Here is a 22,101-nt window from a genome sequence, read left to right as displayed (position 1 = left end):
GTCAAGAGATCATGGTTTTAATCCATCACCTGTTCCCATCATGCACTGGGACAGGAACAGACTAATTTGCATATAGCCAGGTTCTGAGCTGGGATGGTGCAGTGAGCTAAAAAACGGTGATGGATTAAAACCATGATCTCTTCCATCAGGATTCAAGCAAGCCGGGCCGACGAAGGCTGTGATGCCAGAAACCGGTCCCCGGAAGCTTGTTTCCTTCCCAGTATAAGAATTGGCTTGGTAGTTTGGTTTGCCCTGTTCCCATCATGCACTGGGACAGGAACAGACTTATTTGCATATAGCCAGGTTCTGAGCTGGGATGGTGCAGTGAGCTAAAAAACGGTGATGGATTAAAACCATGATCTCTTGACTTGGTAGGAGTATTCTGCATCATTCAAAAACTCTGTCCATCACCACCCCCTTTTCCAATATCGATTTTATCCACACTATGTGTGGGAGGGTATACTCAGACATGAGTCCCTTGCTCATTGCACCATCAGGATTCAAGCAAGCCGGGCCGACGAAGGCTGTGATGCCAGAAACCGGTCCCCGGAAGCTTGTTTCCTTCCCAGTATAAGAATTGGCTTGGTAGTTTGGTTTGCCCTGTTCCCATCATGCACTGGGACAGGAACAGACTAATTTGCATATAGCCAGGTTCTGAGCTGGGATGGTGCAGTGAGCTAAAAAACGGTGATGGATTAAAACCATGATCTCTTGACTTGGTAGGAGTATTCTGCATCATTCAGAAACTCTGTCCATCTCCACCCCCTTTTCCAATATCGATTTTATCCACACTGTGTGGGAGGGTATACTCAGACGTGAGTCCCTTGCTCATTGCACCATCAGGATTCAAGCAAGCCGGGCCGACGAAGGCTGTGATGCCAGAAACCGGTCCCCGGAAGCTTGTTTCCTTGCCAGTATAAGAATTGGCTTGGTAGTTTGGTTTGCCCTGTTCCCATCATGCACTGGGACAGGAACAGACTAATTTGCATATAGCCAGGTTCTGAGCTGGGATGGTGCAGTGAGCTAAAAAAACGGTGATGGATTAAAACCATGATCTCTTGACTTGGTAGGAGTATTCTGCATCATTCAGAAACTCTGTCCATCACCACCCCCTTTTCCAATATCGATTTTATCCACACTATGTGTGGGAGGGTATACTCAGACGTGAGTCCCTTGCTCATTGCACCATCAGGATTCAAGCAAGCCAGCCCGACGAAGGCTGTGATGCCAGAAACCGGTCCCCGGAAGCTTGTTTCCTTCCCAGTATAAGAATTGGCTTGGTAGTTTGGTTTGCCCTGTTCCCATCATGCACTGGGACAGGAACAGACTAATTTGCATATAGCCAGGTTCTGAGCTGGGATGGTGCAGTGAGCTAAAAAACGGTGATGGATTAAAACCATGATCTCTTGACTTAGTAGGAGTATTCTGCATCATTCAGAAACTCTGTCCATCACCACCCCCTTTTCCAATATCGATTTTATCCACACTATGTGTGGGAGGGTATACTCAGACGTGAGTCCCTTGCTCATTGCACCATCATGATTCAAGCAAGCCAGGCCGACGAAGGCTGTGATGCCAGAAACCAGTCCCCGGAAGCTTGTTTCCTTCCCAGTATAAGAATTGGCTTGGTAGTTTGGTTTGCCCTGTTCCCATCATGCACTGGGACAGGAACAGACTAATTTGCATATAGCCAGGTTCTGAGCTGGGATGGTGCAGTGAGCTAAAAAACGGTGATGGATTAAAACCATGATCTCTTGACTTAGTAGGAGTATTCTGCATCATTCAGAAACTCTGTCCATCACCACCCCCTTTTCCAATATCGATTTAAGAGAGACATAACCAGCAAGAGCACATAGGCAGAGTAGCAAGAGAGAGAAGTGGATGGTGGAGAGAAGAACCACCAAGAGATATTAAGAGATTGGATGAAGAGGGAAAGACGAGGAGAAGGTGGATGTAAGATGTGCAGAACCAACAAGAGAACGTTAAAGGCTTGGTGAGAGATCAGAGATGAAGATTAGATCAGGGAGGTAGAGTTTGATGTAAGAAGGGCAAAATCAGCAAGAGGAGAGGGAAGGCGGTAGAGGAGAGGTGTATGTAATGGGGTAGGAACAGCAAGAGAAGATAAAAGGAAAGGGGAGAAGGAAAAAGCATAGCTGTATTTAGGATGGCATAACCAACAGAGAAGATAAAGACTGGGTAGAGAGTTGAGAGGTGAAGAGTAGGGCAGGGAAGAGAGATGTGAATGTAAGAGGGGCAGAATTAGCAAGCGAATATGAGAGGAAATGTGGGAAGATGAGAGGTAAAGAGTAGAGCATGGAGGTATTAGGGCCAATAGCAATGTAAGAGTGGCAGAACTAGAGAGAGAAAAAATGTGATCCTTATCAACTATTTTCCTTATATTAGTTTATAAAATGTGTACTGCAGCTTTATGTTCATGAATGTGGTCTTTTAAAACCATACTACTTATGTTTTGTAAGGATTTATGCTATGGACATTGACGTTCTTGCTTTTTGGAGTCGGTTTACACCTTATAAATACAAAATGTTGCTTAAAATAGCAGTCAGATTTCGGCATGTTTTGCTTATTTTTGGTATCCTCAAAGTGTCGGTATGATAAATTGTTTATTTAATTGGGGAAGATGCCTATTTTTGTTAAAGTACATCTCGGGCTCTGTGAGATATAGGTACATAGAGGAATGCTATGCTATGTATTAGGGGTCATGATTTCAGTTGGTTAGGCAAAACTTGAGAGGAGGCGCATTGTGTGTTTGTGATGCAACTTTATTTATTTAATACTCGTGCTTAATCATGTCGGAGGATGGAGATGAAGTAAAATGTTGCCCCCCCCCTGGAAAAATTTCTGCGGACGCCCATGACAGAAGACCCGATGCCTGGGCTGGACGTGAGTACTGAAATGCGTGGCACCTACGCAGTGTTCCCTTAGGGGACTGTGGGTGTGCTATACAATGTGGGGACTCTAAATTAGAGAACCAGTTCCCGTGGGTGCTGTAACTTGAGTATAACTGGGTTCTGCTATGGTTAATTGCCCCTGTATTTAGCCTGTAGTCGGGACCGCTGAACGCTATGAAACGTCCATTTTTTCTCTACGTGAGTTTGGACGTGCTGCACCCACAGGGGATTTGCCTTGTAAGCATAATATTATCTCTGTGAATGCGTGAATTTAAGAGCAATGGAGCTTTGTTATTGATATCCGGACCTTCAGTCCATCTTGGTTCGGGACTGGTGAACTTTGCAGATAGTTCTTGCATGGTTGTGATTGGCCAAAAACGTATAGTGGCGATATATAATATAAAGGAACTACATATGCCGATAAGATTTTGATCGCATTTGGCACAATAGCGGTGATACTACAGTCTGTTGAATCTATTTGTTAGGTGTAGCATAGCAATCAAAAAACGCTAACAGGAATATGCAATTATCATTGCACATGACTGCTTGTTTTAAGACTTTTAGACGATAACGTCCGGTTTATAGAAGTAGCATGAGGACTGAGCACTTATTGATAGGCTCAATGTTGGTATTTATATCTTTACAGCATTATCCTATTGAAAATACTTGAATCTACCATGCTACCAGATGCTATCACTGTTTCAATGAGACCGCTGAACATACAGATCCAATATTGATAACGCGGGGACTTTTACTAGTAAGTGAGCTTATGCGTTATATATCTTAGTTGCTATTTTCGGCCATCTGAGTCTTGACTATCGACAGTTATAACTTTGAGATCTTGTCCAGAGACCAACATTTGTTTTTCTGTGATACATTTCATTATTATTTTCAGCTATTATAATAGGAAGCACATGAGAAATTTTGGGACTTCAATTTCTAATAATGGAATTGAAAACATAAGGTACGTAGCGTGTATCACTTGCTTTTATAATACAAAAACATGACGTATATGCATAAACAGTAACTTTTTGCAAGATATAATGGCCCACATGCATCATGGTCAATTGCATTGGCAAACGGTGCGAATCGCAATTTTCGGCCGTTTGCGAATGCAATTGACAAAATTGGGATGCATCATGTTTTTTGCAATTTTAGGAATCGCAATCATGTTGCGATTTCTAAAATTGCGATTGCATTTAAGAAATCGCAATTTTAGATTTCTTAAATGCAATGCATGAACATTTTCAATTTGCGAATTCGCAAATAGGGAGATGTAAATTACCATGAAGTTAACCTTCATGGTAATTTGCGAAAAATTTCAAAAATGCACAAAAGTGCATTTTTGAAAGTTTCATTTTACACACACACATGCCCTTGGGGCACGTGTGTGTGAAAAATGCACTTATATATTTCAGGGGTCCTTTGGACCCCCCTGCACTCTTAAAATTGCATTCTCAATTTGCGATTCGCAAATTGCTAATCGCAAATTGAGAATGACTTCCAATTGATTCCTATGGGCCTTTAGGCCCATAGGAATCAATGGGAAGGGATTCCTTAATTGTGATTCGCAAATTGTGAATCGCAATTAAGGAAATTTAAGGAATTGCAAAATAAATTGCGAATTCTTAATGCATAGCCGTTTGCGATTTCTTAATTGTGATTCCTTAATTTTCGCAATTAAGAAATCGCAAACGGCAACAATGATGCATGTGGCCGAATATGTATAAATGAGGTGGCACTGTATTTTTACATTCCCATGTCTTTACAGAGTCTTCACTTTGATACAGTGGCTATTTCCAAATTGACTCAAACTACGAACCACTTTTCGATGCTTATTGATGGATAATGAAATAATACCGACGACGTTAACTTTGAAAATTAGTAAGTTGCCCCTACATATCACCATCTAAATAGAAATGAAGTCTGATAAGAAAGGACTTAGAACACATTATAATAGAATGCACACCTATTCAAATATAAAATGGTGACATCAATACCTTTCCTTCTGTGCATAAAATGTTTAAAAAACTCTTTTCTTTAAAGAAACATATGATAATCACACGAGTTATAAAGGATATTAATCTAGTTATAAATGCAACCATGCACACATATATGCAATTGTACAATTTCGATGTACGCAATTTTTTTGGGGAGTAGAAAATTACTAATAAATTGGACTGTGGTTTGACAATATTGTTGTTTTATGTTCACAACGCTAGCATTAATTGTGCTGGCCCTATAAATGATTTAGTTAGCTAATTGTGTCTGCTTTATTATTGACAATATTTCATGCTATATTCTGAGCTTAAAATTGTTAATCATACAAGACCAGCAGGACAAAAGCAAACTACTATCCATAATGTGTACTTATATCAATATACAAATTATGTTTATTTTAGATATACGCTTTTACCAACGCTGCTGTTAAGGTTGGCTTGAAGTCACAACCAACATCAATAGCAGACACAGACTTTGAAAAAGGTATGAGAGAGAGGGCATAAATACAATATTTATGTGGAGAATACATACATGTTAGATTGTGATTGGTGACCAGTTACCAATGTTGATTGTACTTAACTCTGCTGATATAAATACAAAGAATACTTGCGATGTACAAGATGATGATTCTAGTTTCGAAGACAATGTAGGATCTATGATAATGGATTTTGTACTGATTAGCCATGTTCGCTCCCTTGTCCATAGAATGGTGATGTAAATAATATGTGAGATCTCAAATAGCTTCCCAGTGTTTTTAATTGTTATATGATAACGGTCATGTTAAAAAATGATGCTGACCAACGGAAATAAGATGATAGCTCATTATTGAATCATACTGGACTGTATATATGTTGTATATTGCATGTTTTATTGTGTATATATTGTAAATAGTGTCTTGTAATTGCTTCTAGCCTTGAAGAAGTCCCAAGAGGGATAAAACGCGTTGGCAAGCAATTGTGTGGTGTTTTTAAAAGAACAAATGATTCTCAAAAAAGGGATTCTATTTAACTACAATCAAGACACATGATTTTGTGATAGTTTTTCCTGGGAAGCTATTCTGTTTTCAATACATTGTGTTATTGTTTATATGTCATATACTAGGATAATCACATAATGCAAATACTTGTCTGTCTTGGGTGTATGGCCACTTTGTAATTGTTGATAGTGGTGGCTTTTAAACCACCTATTTGGGATGTATGTAGGTCACATTCCAGACATGCTGCACCGAGACATATTGTTGATTTAAGAGGCCCAGTAGGTAGTGACGTTTGGTGCTGGACCTATAAAGCTCTGAGCCTCTTCTTTTTGTGATATACATCATGTGATTTGGCTGAACCAAATTAACCACCCTAAAAAACAGATGGTCCCAATCACTTCCTAGGAATTGGTTCTGCAGCGGATGAGACCATCTGCTGCTCCAGGACATATCACCGAGCTGTACAAGAGGCGACCTTCCTGGTTGTGCGCGCTAAATCCTTGTTTGTTTTGTCTCTCTTAAAATCATGACAGTAATTTTATCAGGGAGTGCGGGTCATCCCTTGCCCGGTTTCGGATGCAACCAGCTGCTCTTTCTCACATTGGGAGTTGTGTGTCGCCTGGGGGGTGTTAGATGTGTGGTTCGCAGTGTGGCCCGCAGTGGTGAGGGTTCTGACCCTGGGGTATAAGTAGCAGAGACGCTTCCTGAGAAGTTGCCCGTTTCGGTTCTTTGTTGAGCCATCTGGTGAGGAGGGCACGAGGAAATAAATAATTGACCTTGATGTGTGGGTCATATTGCGCCTACATGTCTTCTCACTGCTATTTCGCTGCCCTAGATTGAGTATGCTGTTCTTGCTGCTGACTTAAACTTGTAACCCAAATTCCATACGGTCTCTAAACCTGCTTGATTTAGGCTTTGATGTGAGGAAGGATTAGTAGGGAGGCCTGTGGGGGTGGCGCAGAGTGACCAGATGACTCCATGTCACATGGTACATTTTTTAAAGTTCTGAGCTTTAATGTAAGAAAACACAGGTGCATTATGGGCGATGCAGTCTTGGGGTTCACTTCAATAGAGCCCTTCGGAACAACACACCTGGTAACAATGAAATGTAAGAGCAAAGCCCAGGAATGGAAAGTGGTGGCCTGGTGGCATGGACCCACCTGACCACCCTAGCTGTCTCCCAGGCCCTCATGTGAGATGTGAAACATGTGGTGCAGTTTGCTCGCCCAGATCAGCTAGAGACAATAGTGAGTGAACGCTTATCGTGTTGTCCCTGTGTCCAGAGGTGATCTGTGCAGACATACATGGCCGATGCGAGCCTTCACACCTGGCATGTGTTACACTCTATGAGAGTCGCTCTGCTGCTAGTTGAAACCACGTCTCTTTCTCGCTGAAGACGTAAGTATTTAGTCTTGTGATGTTCTTTGGAATTACTCCATAATTGGTGGGCACCCTCTCCCCCACCCCTTCCGTTTCCGCCGGTATTCTGGGCTGAATTCTCCCGATAAGTCTGAGAGCTACTGGAGGTGTTTAGTGGTCGTGGGGGGTGTAGCCCTTCAAGGGGGCACGTGAGGGATGTCTGGGAGCACGAGCAGGTCACACGTCATCATGCCCAGACAGGCGTGGGAGGTGTAGTTTTCCTGCCGCCCTCAGGTTTACTGCTGCCTACATGGTTTCGCGCATCCAGGGGTTCGAAGAGGATACCTATCAGTGACAGGACTTCAGCAGTAGCCACACCTAGGGGCTTACAGGAGTTGTAAATCATTTACAGGGGTTTCTCGGTGAAATTGGAGCCCCACTCCTTTTTAAGGATTTCTTAGCACAGCGGTTAGTCTAGGGGCAGAGACCAGTCAACCCTCCACTCCATGGAGTTATCAATACATATGTATCGTAAACCTATGAGCAGGAGGAGTCTGTTTACTCCCCACCACCCCCAAAGTACACAGGTAATCTAAGGGTAAAAGCAGGTGCCTGACTTCTCTAGGACCCCCAGGTAAAGCCTTGGAGCTGACACAGACCTACTCTTTCCCTCTCAGGGACTTTTCAGTAAATAAGTGATGCTCGGGGCAGAACCAGGCTACTGACTCCCCTGAGATCCAGAGACCTCTCACTTCCAGCTGGACCAAAAACAAAGGACTAATTTAAAGGTCCAAACATGCTGCACAAACAAATGATGGACAGAATGCTGAACGAATCAAACATTCCCCTCCAGTCAAGAGATCTGGGTTAAATCAATCATTCCGTTGCTCAGCATACCACCCCATTGGACCCAAGCGCATGCAAATCAGTCTTGACCCTGCTCCTCAATTTAAAGGTCCATCAGCTCTCCTCTTTAGGTCGAGCCGGGCAGCGCATGCGCTGCTCTGCGAGTCATGGTTTATTGGCGTATGAAATAGAAGCCCCGCCCACTCTCTGCCCATATTTGTCATGGGCTTGTGTCATCATCCTTTGAGAATGCTGACTTCTGATTCGTTACTGGCTTGTTAGCCCCCCATTAATATTGCCTTGTCTTCATTCGTAAGCTCCCATGAGGACAGGCCCTTTTACTTCGATTATTACACAGTGAGTCTTTTTTAGGCTGGAAGCACTGTTTTCTTTAAAAAGTGTCTCCTACTTCAGGCACGCCATGCTTTCCTGAGACATTCGGCGCCCCCATGCGCGCTTTCACTGTCTAAGCAGCCCGGCACAATGGCGGCCGCTTCTTTAAATAGGTCTTGCATTTACAAGAGTTTGAGCTATTGGCTTGTACATGACAATGCCTTTTATTTATGTATTAATTATAAAAACACATAAATAAAAGGTGCTGTCATTTATAATGCCAATAGCTTAAACTCTAGCAAATGCGCGCCCTAATGCATTGCAAATGCTTGTTATGTGATGTAGGGTAGCACTGTAGCTGGCCGTGCTGCGTTTCTTCCACTGCACTCTGGTGAAGTAATATGTGTACTCTCCCTCCACTGGCACGATAGACTTATTTAACATTTGTAGAGGAAATACGTCTGAAACTAACTGCAAGTATTGCACTAGGCGACTCCCTATATATTAAAGGCAGGGCTGGTCTCTGTGCCAACACAAACATGTCACTATATAAACTCAAAACGTTTGGGTTTGTCAGAGCTTGTTGATTTTTTAATGCCAGTTCAAAGTTTATATTCCAGTTCTGCCTCAATTGAATTCAACACGCATTTCTAATGCTGTGAGCTGTGCGGGAGAGGTGGTAATTAGAGTTTTTGAACACACCAAAAATTAGCAAAGAGCAGACAAGCGTTGAACACATCTCAAATCATGAGTCACGTATGATGCAGAGCCACATTGGCGGAGTGCGGACTGCAGTTGCTTCCCAGTTTCCCTTAAAATAAAATGAATGACAGGAGATGCTGCGAAGCTTCGCTGTATGATTTGACAGTGGATAATGTGCTCTTTGTACTGACTGAAAGACAATTTTAAACCTCAGTAATCGGCTCGCTTTGCCTGTGCAATTTTTATTCCTTTTGTAATTAATATATGCTTTGCATTTTAGGCAAATGTAATTGCATAATTTATAGGCAAGTTGATAATTTGATCAATTTTCATTGCAGCTGCTTTTTTCTATTTCTGTGTGAATTTAGACTTAGATGTTTTCTTTAATGCCAGCTGGCCAACTTTATAGGTAAGAGCACAAGGGTGAGTTTTTTGTGCCTCATATGTATAATAATGTATTTACAAGATTGGTAAATCCCTGAAGATACATTTTCTAAAAGCCTTAAGAGAAAATAACTGCTGCATTCCACATAGATCTAAATGTTAGTTTGTCTGACTAACCAAGAAATAAAACTCTGCCTCCCCAAATTAATAGAAAATTGCTATATAGTCACTCAACATTATCAAAATAATATTTCAATAAGCGTAATTCTTTTGGAGTCCATAATATACATCAAAAACCTGTTTACTTTTAATTAACTAAGACCAGATTTCATTATTTTAAATAGAGGACATCTTAGTTACACATTATTCTTTGTTAACATATGTTAATTTTTTCACAAATAAATATAATCGCAAAATACAAAAACATCAAATCTCCCCCACAGCACACACAGCCATTCCCCTCATAAGATAAGCATTCTCATTCATATCTCACACCTCCCCATCCACACCTTAACATCAACATAAAATATCTGTATATATGAAGTGTCCAAAAATTATAAATGTAATTTCTTATTCAGAGTAGAATAAAAAACCTCATCATATCAAGTTCTTCTTCACTATGTATTATATACCGATACAACCTGTAATGTTCTCTCCTGATAATTAGTTCCCATCCACCGTCTTGGTGTACTTCACTCTTCCTTGGTCCTAAACATACTTCTTCAGGGACCTGTGGTGCCATTTGTTGGTGTCCTCTAATGGTCCTATGATGAGTTAACTCTTGTGCTAACACGCGTTTTGGTGTACCCGACAGACGCTGTACACCTTCTTCAGGGCAGAGAAAGACCAGAACTCATTTGGACCAAATGGAGGTGAACAGGGATGAGACAAAAATGATCTAAAAAAAACAGTAATCTTAAATAAACAAAAATATAAGCAACTCCAAAATACTTTAAAATAAATCGGAACAAAGAACTCCCCCTACAATTTGTTGTGTACTAGCCAACTCCAGAGTATGAAGGGCACTAGAATTTGAGGATATTAAAATAATATTTAGATATTGTTTTTTCCTTCCTTGTTCTTTCCCCCCTTCCACTCCCTACTTGGATCAGGGGCCCTCTGTATTTGTATTTCATAGTTTGTCTGGGCATTCTTATAGCTCCCACCCACTTGCATTTAGTCTCACATTTTCACAATTGAAAAATGTCCCTCCAGTGATCTGAATATACTCTATGTTGCAATTTCCTATCGCTATCATAATATATAGATTTGGCACAACTTCTACATCTCACAAGATGCATCTTTCAGCTTCCATCTATTGGATCATATACCAAGGACTAGACTTTTCATCCGTCTTTTCTTTCTGGGCAGGGTAAGAAGGCTCATTTCAAAGCTAGAAAGACTTCCTTGGCTCTAGAATAGCAGCAGTCACCACGCATCGCCATCCCCCCACCCCTCCCCGGCCCGCCCCCCCCCCCTCCCTCCCCCAGCATACCCAAGCAGTGTCTGTGTCCAGCTGACCAGCTCGGATACTACCTTAACTTAAAGCTGCTCCATTTTATAGATAGTTGGGGTTGCAGACAGGCGACCAGTAAAATAGTTCTACAGTGCACTGATCATGCAGACGCATCCAGAAGCAATTGGTGTGGCAGGCTGGAATGAATGTGCCCCTCTTCTTTATTGCTGGAGCAAAAACTAAAGTACCGAGGAGGAAGAAGGAACTGTAGAGTTGAGTATTTCTCACCAGCTGCCTTTTGAGCTACTGATATTCGGACCAGTCATGGCTTCTACAGTTTCAAGTGTGCAGTGACCAGCAACATCTGAAGCCTGGTAGAGCTCATGCTCTTCAGAATAGGTCACACATATAGGTAAAGTCACTGGGAGCTGGGGTGACTAGCATGTTGTTACTGATGCTTGCAAAGAAATGGCTATTATCTCCTGGGATGAAGCTGTGTCCCATTTCTAAATATGCACCTACAAGGCTCTCTTCTTTGCAGAAATATTGCTCCTGGGTACTCTTGCAGATTCTCACTTATTGGAATATTTGATTTATTGCCCTTCACAGGAGTCAGTGAATTGTGTGGCTTTTTTAGGCAATCAATTTGAAGAAATGTGCTGTTTAATGCCAGTAAAATGGCAATTTTTGTTTCATGGTAAACCCTCTCAAACTTCCATTCTTTGGAGAGTTGCACATGCTTCGCATCACACTCACTCGCATGATGAAATGTTGGGCTGGTCTGGTCAGGATGCGCTCCTACGTCAGTACTGCATAATACAACGTTTTGCTTTATTACCCAGTTATTGCCATTTTCGCACATCATTCAACACCACAAGTTGTTTTTGCTTTCTGCCGCTGTACTATTGCCGTAACACATTAAATGTAGGTGACTCTGCTTAAGAAAAGTTTTAATCTATTTTTGACCATACAACACGAACAACATTCTATTCCAGTGTTGGCTTTGGACTAAAGCACTTCATGTATCAGTGGTCCTAGGCTACTGCTGGCAACTATTGGAAAGGCTATGCAACCCTGACAGTATGGGACCTATCAAACAATAAAGAATGTCATAAAGATTAAGTAACGTGCTAATCCTTCTCGAAGTGAGGGTCTGCTAAACTTTCTTTTTCTTTTTTTTTTAACTGTGGTGGACCTCTATGTTGAACTTACTACTCTACACCCCTATCCTCAGATCCACTTTTGTGTGTGTGTGTGTGTTTCCCCATCTGCCTGTCCTACCTACAGCCTGCTGTATGTACTGTAGTTTCCTTTTCACCTTCAGAAATGGAAGTAGAAGTAGAAAGGGGACTTTTTTGACACAGCCAAAAACACAATATGGATGTATTGCCTATAGCGTTGGTTTTGAGTAGAAAAGTAGAGTTGGGTTCTGAAAAAGAGGACAGCTGTTCTATAACTTATGCCAACTCTTTTGTGCCTCACATGTCTTTGACTGTATACATGTTACAGCATGGCAAAACTGTTGCATTTTCATCAGGTAACGGGGGTCCACTGATTGCCATTGTTAAATCTCCCAAGTGTCTAAATCCAACAGGAGAAGAGCTTAGTAGCTGTTAGAAACTACCATAAAAACAAAGGCCCGGACATGCCGGACTGGGCATCGAGCGTTTCTCCAGAAGGCTGGAAGGGTGGGGGCCGGTTTTGCTGCTGGGGGCCATTTTTGTAGCAGTGCAACAGCTTTGAAAGCACACGCTGTGGCAACAATAAACGTATCAAGATAACTCTGGTGATGAACGTACCTGCTCGAGAAAGATTGCAGTTTTGTCTAGTGTCAGTTTTGACTCATTTAAGGTAACGCAGAGGGTTAATATGCCTGCTCCAAAGGGCGTGAACCATGCCGATTACAGAACAGTATTATATGTGCATAGCTTAGTGGATTACTGCTTTTGTTAGAGAGACCCTTTTGTTATGAGGAACCGGAATCCAATCCGGGCCTAGTGGCGCATGTAGGTTAGTACTAATAATTAGCGTGGTGTAGCTATTATGCAAATGTAAGGCTTCGAACATTAGTATACTGACACACAAGACTGTTTTATTACTCACATACACTTCATTGCACGTTACTTTGGCCTACACGTAAAGCATGGGTTGACCCGACAAGCGCCATTTTGTGGCCTAGTTTGACTTCAGCATTTAACTCCAGCAAAAGCCTTTTCCTGCACGTCCCCAAGCTCCATTCCCCTGTGAAATAGTACAACTGTAGCAACCTGCTGTTTCTGCACGTTAGGCTTGTCAAGGTTATAGGTGGGGTAGGTTGGGCAGGCACATTCCCGGGGAGCGCTGTTCGGACTCTCTGTCGAAGTTAGCAGAAGGGAGTCACCCGCCCGACCTTGCTATAATGAGCTGAGCTATATCTGAAGGGGGTTTTGTGTTCCATATATGGTCTTTCCTTTGCACCAACCTGTACCAGCCTCTATTTTTCCATCTTAGGTAGCAACTTTGAAATGTAACAGTATATATGTGATGTGCTAACCATGTGCCAGCAGTATTCTTGGCGGACCTCATGGGGTTAGGTCGCAAGGAGCTCCTCTGGCAGAGTTTTATTTGTAATAAACGATTGGACCTTCTACGCTGCCAACTGACTGATTATTGGTAATTGGTATATGAGCTATTCGTAAGTATGGCTCTATTTGGGTTGTGATTATTTTTCTGGTACTTCATTTACTGTGCAGACCATAAATTACAATCATAATCTAGCACAGTGAGCTATGAAGTGTTATCAAAAATGGCATGCAAACTACATGGTACAGCTTAGGAAGTTGTGTTTTTTCCTGCGTATTTCATCATCCTAATGTTGCTTAAAAAGGGTTTTTTGGGTAGAAATAAATTCTTATTAATAAAGTCTACCCTAATCACGTTCGGAATCCTAAGTTTATGTTTCTCCAGACCAAACACTCTTTTTTTGTGTTGCATACAACAGGACTGCAATATTAGTACAAGGCATACAAATATTGAACAATGCAATGCTATGCGATACAGTTTGATAAGGAGGTGGGGGGAAGGAGTGTGGGGGAATCAAAATACCAGTGGAAGTAGTTTTCAAGAAGAAACCCACCTTCTCAGTGCCGGCCTATCCTCCATGAGGCATATGATGTATGATGATGATGAGGAGCTATTCATTGAGTCAAGAGTCCTTCAAGGAGGGGTATGAGGGGGAGGGGTAATGGGGTGCAATCCCTGAAAAGAGGAGGAGACAGGATCATGTCTCCTGTGACTGGGAATACCAGGAAGCAGGGCCGGAGAGCAGTAGCGGTTGGCAGTAGGTGTTTCTGTAGGGCGGTGACGTGGGCAGGGGGAGGGGCAGGGTGGGGGGTAGTAATGTATGGATTACGGAGTTTTACAGGTAAGTAAACATTAAAAAAAATAAAACGAATTTCGTTGCACGCACTGCATCACATTTGGTGATGCAGTGCGCGCAACAAAATTTGTTTTATTTATTTAAATGTTTACTTACCTGTTAAACTCCGTAATCCATACAATACTACCTCCCACCCTGCCCCTCCGCCTGACAACGTCACCGCCCTACGGAAACACCTACTGCCGACTGCTACTGTCGGAGAGAGGCATGTACCAAGACAAGGGAGAGGTGGATCCCTCGTTATCAAATACGGTATTTCCTGTGCCGACTGCTGAGGGAATGGGGGGCACTTGACAAAAATTAGAACGGGTGGAATGGGTGATAGTGTTGGCTACCCAAGAGGAGAGAGAGAGTGTCCCATAGATCTGCGAACATGCGTGTCTACGGGGGGAGGGAGAGTGATGGGTGAAGAGGGGGGTGGACGATGGGATCATCAAGGAGGAAGGGGAAGCAAAGTGGAGCAGGTCGGGTGGAGGTGGGGGAGAAGCCTGTGCGTGGGTAGTGGGAGAAGAGGGAGGGACGGAGATGGCCCGGGTATAAAGCGATGGCCGGTTGTGCGATTCAAGGAGATGGAGGCCTTGAGGTAGGGTGTCCATTAGGGGCCTCATCCAAGGCCAAGCATTCTTAACAAATGCCTATCAGTATGGAAGACATGAATCTTACACCTTGCAGTTCTCTTTGTCTTATGTAACATTTTCTATACACTGGTTTACACACATGTGATTCATTGTCTCTCTATTTGTGTGGGATGTAAAGTGCTCCAACACCATACACTGGTATGCGAGGCGCTATAAAACAAATGAAATACATGTGAGAGAGGAGCTATGGAGATATGAGGGGCATTGTAGGGAAGTGATAGTGAGGGAATCTTTGAAGGGTCTCAACAAAGATTGTTAAATCCTAGTGCACTGCAAGGCAATCCTTTATTATGCTTAAAAAGCTCATATAAGTGAATATATAATGGAAAGTGTGTTGTAGAATGTCATTTTTGCCCGCATTTTCTAGGGGGAGACCCCTCTTCCCCAAACTCTCCTTGTAGTGGTCAGGCTCGCCCGCCGCAGTCACTATGCACCGTATAGGGGCTGGTCTGATAAAATGTGCCAGGGCTGCTTTGGGTTCCCAGTCCGGCCCTGACAAAAAAAACACGGAAATGATTAAACAGATGCGCAATATCTGTCATGTGACAGTCATGTGTCAATGACTGTCACGTGTTAAGCATTTGTACACCATTTTCTGAGCGGTAACACATATTTCTAAAAAAGAATAGAAAAATGTCCTTAGGCACTGCAGCAGACCGCCAAGTATTTTATTATTTCACAAGCTTTCCTTAAGTATTCTGAAAACATCTCTGTTTTTTGTCAAGTTATAGGGTAAATATTATTTTAAAAGTTAAGAATTGCTGTGTCTGTCCTTTTCCAATGATGTACTTGAAATCGGTGAGGGGGAGATGGCAGGTGGGGGAGGGGTAAGCGGCCCGCGTCCCACATCGTTGATTCACAGCTTTCTCTGGGCTGTTCTGCTTCACAAAGAAACGTCACTCAGCAATATGGGATTATTAACAACCCTTTGCTGACACCTGCGAATGTAGGTTTTGCTGTTGGCAATCCAGGCCCTAGTGCCCTGATACGGAGGCTTGGCACATGCCCTGCAGGCAGCAGGGCTCTGAAATGCAGCTGTGCTGGCCACTCCTTCCTTCGAAGCTAAGCGGCCTGAGGCACACGCGCTAACGTGCTGACTGCTGACGTAGTGCCTTAGCGGATGTGCTAAGGGGAGAGCAATTTCTCGTACAGTCACGGAGCAATTTCTTGCACAGTCAGGCGCTCTTGTGCGTCTTAGCAAAACTGTGCACGTCACCAAGATACTGAAGGATAGGGATGGCTTTAGGTCCTAGTCAGGATAAAAAGGGGCTGGTGGCCTTTTTCCCTAAATTTGTAAACTCTGCAGTTTGGACTTTTCATTTAAAGGAACAGCTTAGTTTTATTGAAATCGTTGGCATTAGACATTTTTTTTCAAAAGTAAGCATGCAAATACATTTCATTTGAAACATATGTTGCCTTACGAAAAATTATCATTGTAGAAACGCCTCTATAACAGTTTTGGTTGTTGAGGCGCCCTGTAAAACAAAGAAAAAGGAAAAAGCAAGTACTTATATGAGACAAATAATAAATACTTTTAAAGAGAAGTAATGCATTAAGCATTGGGAGTAACTACGAGCCCAGTAACAACAATCCTTCTGCACTAAAATCAAAGGCGTTTCACATAAATGTATTTAGTTGGGCCCTTATTTCGATAGGACAAGGAGGCTGTATGCTGTGCAAGACTAGGGCTAAACTTTAAAATTGCTTGGTCCCCAAAGGCAGTACTCATCTGTCTTTTATTATTACAGATTCAGCGTTCCAGATGTCAATGCGTTTCAACTCATATCAGTCTGTGGGTCTTTTCGAGTTTTAAGACAATGTTTATGGTTTAGCCAGTGTCTGAGTAAGCAAAAAGAGTATTTACTACTAACGCTTTTGTGTGAATTGTTGAAAGTGTACTCTATGTGAGTTAAAAAAAAAAAGTACTTTGGTATGACGGCTGAGCCACTAAATAGCCGAGTATTGTCACAACTATCAATGGCAAACAAATCCATTAAGGCCGGCTAACAGATGTCTTGGTAGGCACAGGATTCAGGAGATTTAATAGAACAAATGAAAGGCGAATAGGTGCTGCTCGAAAACCAACTTCCCACAGTAATTACAATAGTGTGCATACATCGTGCGACTCGCCCCAGTGAGATAACCCTTTACCCTCCCCATCATCTAGCACCACAGAGAGACATCAGGCCGATAGTTGGTCATCACGGCGTCGTTTTTTTTATACCTTAAAGTATTATTCTTTCATTTGTTCATTGTCAACACACTGGATCATCATTATTCAGGCACAGGTAACCCAACCACAGATATTGTAGCCCCGAAGAGGTAGGCTCCATCTAGCAACAGATTGTCTTTCCATTCCAGAATCAATGCCTCTGTGCTTGCTGTGCCAGCAGGCCCCAACTTGCACCGTTTATCAGCAGTAACTTTGTAACTTTCCAGTCCTCCACCAGCGCACCGCTTAACGTCTTGCCCCCCCAGGGTTCCGGAACACCGGATACCCCCCAACATCTTTAATACACACCCAGGCATCTCAGATAGGGCAGGAGAGTCCAGGACCACCAGCAGGTCAGTGCCCCCTCCCGCCAGCCCGGAGCCCCCATTGAATGCTCGCCCTGTTCCAGGGTCAGACAGTAAATGCAAAAAAGGAGTCCACTCCATTTTCTTGCCCGGGACACCGCCAGTCCTTTCCTTAACCTTAGGGATGGGTGGGAAATTCGCCGCTGGTCTGCCGCTTTGGGAGCTGCTGGAAGGGACAAAGAAGGTTTTCTGTAGTTCAGATGTGTAGATTAGTGAGCTGTTTCCCAGGACTGCAGGTGAGCGAAGCAGCTTTTCAGCTTTGGACACTGTGGTCCGCAGAGGGCTCATCCATCAGCACCAATCTTACTATAGGAAAGGCGCAAAGGCCAATTACTTATTTTATATTTTAGATGCACATTCTCGCTGGGCAGTCCCGCCTACTCTTTTCTGCATTATAACATACAATGAAGGCACATTCCATTCTTTTTTCAATGCAGAGCTCTAATACGCTTCGGCAACAGAAGCACAGCCTTTTCTTTTTTGACAACTTTTCTCACATGGAAGCCTAACACAAAAGGTAGCCTTTCGTTTCGTGTGTGTGTGTGGCAGCATCTCTGGGAGTGCATCCGGCTTCTTAAGTCTTATAGTGTTTATGTTAGTCAGATCTTTGGGTCATGAAAACTGTCAGCTCAACAATGATGAACACATGACCCGCCCATTTTTTAATCAACCAATCAGTGGAATTGTAAAGCACTACTTTTAGCCCGAGAGGGTATCCAGGCGCTAGCAGGGCCCAGGGCATCCCAGCCATCTTTCTACCTATTTACATAAGTGAACATTCCTATTTTAACACAGTTCACATCTTCTTTCCGTTATTTTCAGATCATGCTTATTTGATTGGAATGTTATGAAGGAAAATAAACAGATTCCACGCCCAACAATTGTCCATGACGAAACCTGGGCTTCTGATTTTTGTTTACTTTTCATGCCATTTTTAACCTATATCTTTTTTTCCACTTTTTCTTTATTGTCACCATTTTCGTTTTAGTTAAACTTGATCTGATCATTTCAGTTCCTTATTTATCAGTTGTAGCATCATTTGGAAGTTTGTTACCCACAGCCCCCTAAGCACCTCCGCTGAGCACTGCATGGCTGCTGAACCCAGGATACCAGCGGTGTCCCAGGGTTTTCCTTACTGAAACCAGTTCACCACCTCTAACGAGGCGCCTGGGAGCTCAGTCAAAGCACACATCAAGCCTGCAGACTTTCTCGCCCATAGCTTGCCAGTTAACTTCCCTGCATCAATTTTCAAAAGATCAAGAAATAATCCAGTTCAATTAACCAGATAGTGCCGAATGCAGAGAGAGAGGTGTGTGAAGGCGTTCATTAGTTCTTTGACAAGTACCATGTTAGGGCGGAGGGAGATGACAGTGCCACTAAAAGCTGCCAGTTGCCCACTGGGGCTTGATGCCAACAGCAATGAAATGACACTACTTCAGATTCTCTATTTGCCTTCCAGGCGACTAACAAATACCTTTATTCATCATTGTCGGCAACATGTTCCCATGTTCGTTTTATATGGGGCGTTTTATGCAGACAGAGCAAGCTAAAGAAATTATAAATTAATTATAAAAATGGCTACTATGTCTCATAGATTAAGACACACTTAAAATGTGCTATATGGAACAGATGTATTTGCGATATAGAAGGAATTCATCAAAAATATGTTCAAACCCTTCTCTCCTTTTACCTATGTATTCACGTTTAGACCCCATAAGAGTACAAGCGACCTGGATTGATATGTTTAATGCATGTTTGGCAACCGCAAGATTTCTTCTCCTACAAGATTAACCGACAATATGACACTGTGGTTTGTGAAACACGAGGCGTTATTGATTGGGAGAAAACAGGAGCTTATAAAGTGAACATACAGGGCCCGTACTTAAAGAACCATTTATAATGTATGCATAATACTACTTTCAAGTCTTCATTGCACTCTTGTAAACAATGAAGCAGCAATGCAATCTAAATGGAGCTATAGGGCTTCTGCTAGCTACTTTGCCTCTGCTCTTACTGAATGGCAACTGCAAGGGGAGCTGTGCACACTTGCCTTCAGGGGTTCGACTACTGCTGTCATTCAGTAATAGCTGCAATTGGAGGTTGTGGAGGCACAGATGCCTGTGGGGATGCTTTGTGCCCTGTTGAAATGGAAGAGTCCTCTGCATGGTCAGAGGCATGGACCCCTGCCATGAGTGCCCAACTCTACTGTTGTCTGGATCCCTAATGTTGATTTTTTGTCACAGGCAAACACAGATCATGTGGGTTCACCATGACATAGGCCTGTCTCATGGTTTGCGGTCTTTTGGACTGGGAGGGGGCCAAAAGTGCTACCCTCATAGTGATGAAAGGCTAGCGACTTCAACAGGAGTTTAGCAGCACCAGCATGGTGGTGGCAGCATGAGTGCGGTGGTGGCAGCATACTGTGTAGGGATCAGTAGTAGTGAGCAGAACCTTTTTACTTTGTGCCACCGAAGTACGGCCTACAAGCAGACTCACCTTTTTAAAATTTCCACTGCTGTGTGCTTAACTCATCCTTAGCCTGTATCAGGTAGATGTTGAATAATGCATAGTGCAGCAGTAGTGAACCTGCATTAGTTGTATGTGAGCCTGGGAAAGGTACAACAGAAGGATGGAGCAGTACTGTGCAGTAGATGTATGATTAGTACATGCACTGGGTGTATGTATACCTGAGAGGAATGTATTACTTGAGAGATGCAGGGCTGTGCAGTGCATGCACGGGGACCGCATGTGCTGGGTGTATGTGTGCTTGTGTGAATTACAATTCATGAAGGGTGAAGAGTTGTGCAGCGCATACATAGTGAGTGTGTTTTGAAATAACACACTGTGGCTAAATATCGAAATGTTTCAGTGCTGAACAGTGAACCCAGATTGAGTGTGCGTGCTGAGTGCATGGTACATGTGATGGTACAACGCCTAGAGGTGACAGTGCTGGACCAAAAATATGCTGTGAGTCAAGTGCAAAAGCGGTGCTTGGCCCATTTGCGTGGGATTCATAGTAGTTTTGGCTTCAGGACATCAGGAGTAAAGGGCCTCAGCCACCTCGGTTGGGCCTAGTAGCCCCTGCATGCCCGAGGCCCGCTGAAAGGTGTTCTGACACAGCCCTTCTGGTTGCTGGTGACAACTGGGTGACTGCACCCCCCCCCCCCTCAAGCATCATCCACTGTCACAGAATGACAGTCCACCACACAAGAGCTGTCTATCACAGCATGTACAGCTGCTTCTAAAACTGACATTCTGTGACAGCCGGAGCCACGAGAAGAGGGAGAACCATAACATGACTAATTTGTCCACTGAGATTCCCAAAGAATATTCTAATAGTTTTATTGCTTTAGTGACACAGAACCATCATTCAAATAATTGCCAATTGTTCATCTTAAAAGACACTTGCTTCCAGCTCATGAGTCCTGTTGTACCTGGCTGTCTTCGCAGGGTCGCCTCCAAGCTGTTTGCCTTCACCCTCCTACTTTGCTGAATTCATTTGTGTTGGTATTAAGACTGTGTAATTTACCACTGCTAAAATATTGAAAAACTGGCTGTATACCTGATTGGAACACTTATTTTACTTGAAGGTCCCCAGTATATGGTACTACATGGTATCCGCGGCATGTAAAAAAAAAATGCTTCTAGCGGTCCTGCAGCACTCATTGTGCCACCCACTGAAGTAGCACTAGTAAAACTGCATCAGGTCTGCCACTAACATCAATAGGGGTCCCATTTGACTTCGCTACAGTATCTCTCAACCAGATACCTGCTGTTGGCCCTTTGACCTTTTAGGAGCTAGTCTGCATTACAAACTTTAAAAATTCATGACTCAAGTACTACTGTTTGCATTTAATTTGGTTTGATGTCATTTCTTTAGAAATTCTCTATTTCTCTAAATTGGTTTGGGTTTTTCCTTGTATTGTGTTTTACTTTATTACTTTTTGTGTGCTGCATACATACTTTACACATTGCTTCAAAGATAAGCCTGATGGCTGTTGTGCCAAGGAACCAGAGGGTTGAGCAGTGGTCAATTTAGCGACGTATGTGGTTCGCCTGTACAATGGTTGTTGTTTGAGTGAGGCTTCCACTCTCCTCAACCAATAACCACATTTCTTACAACTCCTAAATTGGGATGCAAACAATTCATTAGAGTGCCTACCCGAATCAATAACACTATAACTGCCTAGCCTCTAAATATTTCTAGATTATTTTGGTTTACTTTAAAGCAATGGATGTAGTGACCTGAGGGCAGGGCACTAGGACCCTGCAGGACCTGAAGTGGTCACTGAGAACCGGACACCATATCTGGTCAAGGGTGTGGGGAGGGGCCATTCAGGAGAGGGTCCTTGAATTGGGTAGACGTGCAGAGGCACGAGAGCAAGATCTGTATATTAGAATAAAGAGTTGAAACCCTCACCTGTGTCCTGTGATTACCTGTGAGAGGGACACGGCAATGACTATATATCATATCCACAGAACTAAATTAATCAAGGAAAACT

At 43.0% G+C, this 22,101-nt stretch overlaps 2 long non-coding RNA genes across 3 annotated transcripts in view; one reads left to right on the top strand and one right to left on the bottom strand.

The window, feature by feature from the left end:
* LOC144826286 (uncharacterized) overlaps positions 1–22,101 on the bottom strand; it is a 485,735-nt gene that overhangs the window by 268,150 nt on the left and 195,484 nt on the right. The window lies entirely within an intron of this gene.
* Positions 3,583–5,900, top strand: LOC144826285 (uncharacterized). Of its 2 annotated transcripts, XR_013609758.1 has the most exons (4): positions 3,583–3,666; positions 3,805–3,873; positions 5,312–5,393; positions 5,822–5,900. It is a non-coding gene; the product is annotated as an uncharacterized LOC144826285 (long non-coding RNA). The 2 variants fall into 2 exon arrangements; XR_013609759.1 differs by lacking the exons at positions 3,583–3,666; positions 3,805–3,873 and adding an exon at positions 4,679–4,793.

The sequence above is a fragment of the Lissotriton helveticus genome, chromosome 3_2 (assembly GCF_964261635.1).
Source record: "Lissotriton helveticus chromosome 3_2, aLisHel1.1, whole genome shotgun sequence".
Lineage (NCBI taxonomy): Eukaryota > Metazoa > Chordata > Amphibia > Caudata > Salamandridae > Lissotriton > Lissotriton helveticus.
The sequence above is the reverse complement of the archived record's forward strand: the minus strand, read 5'-3'. Positions and strand labels throughout refer to the sequence as shown.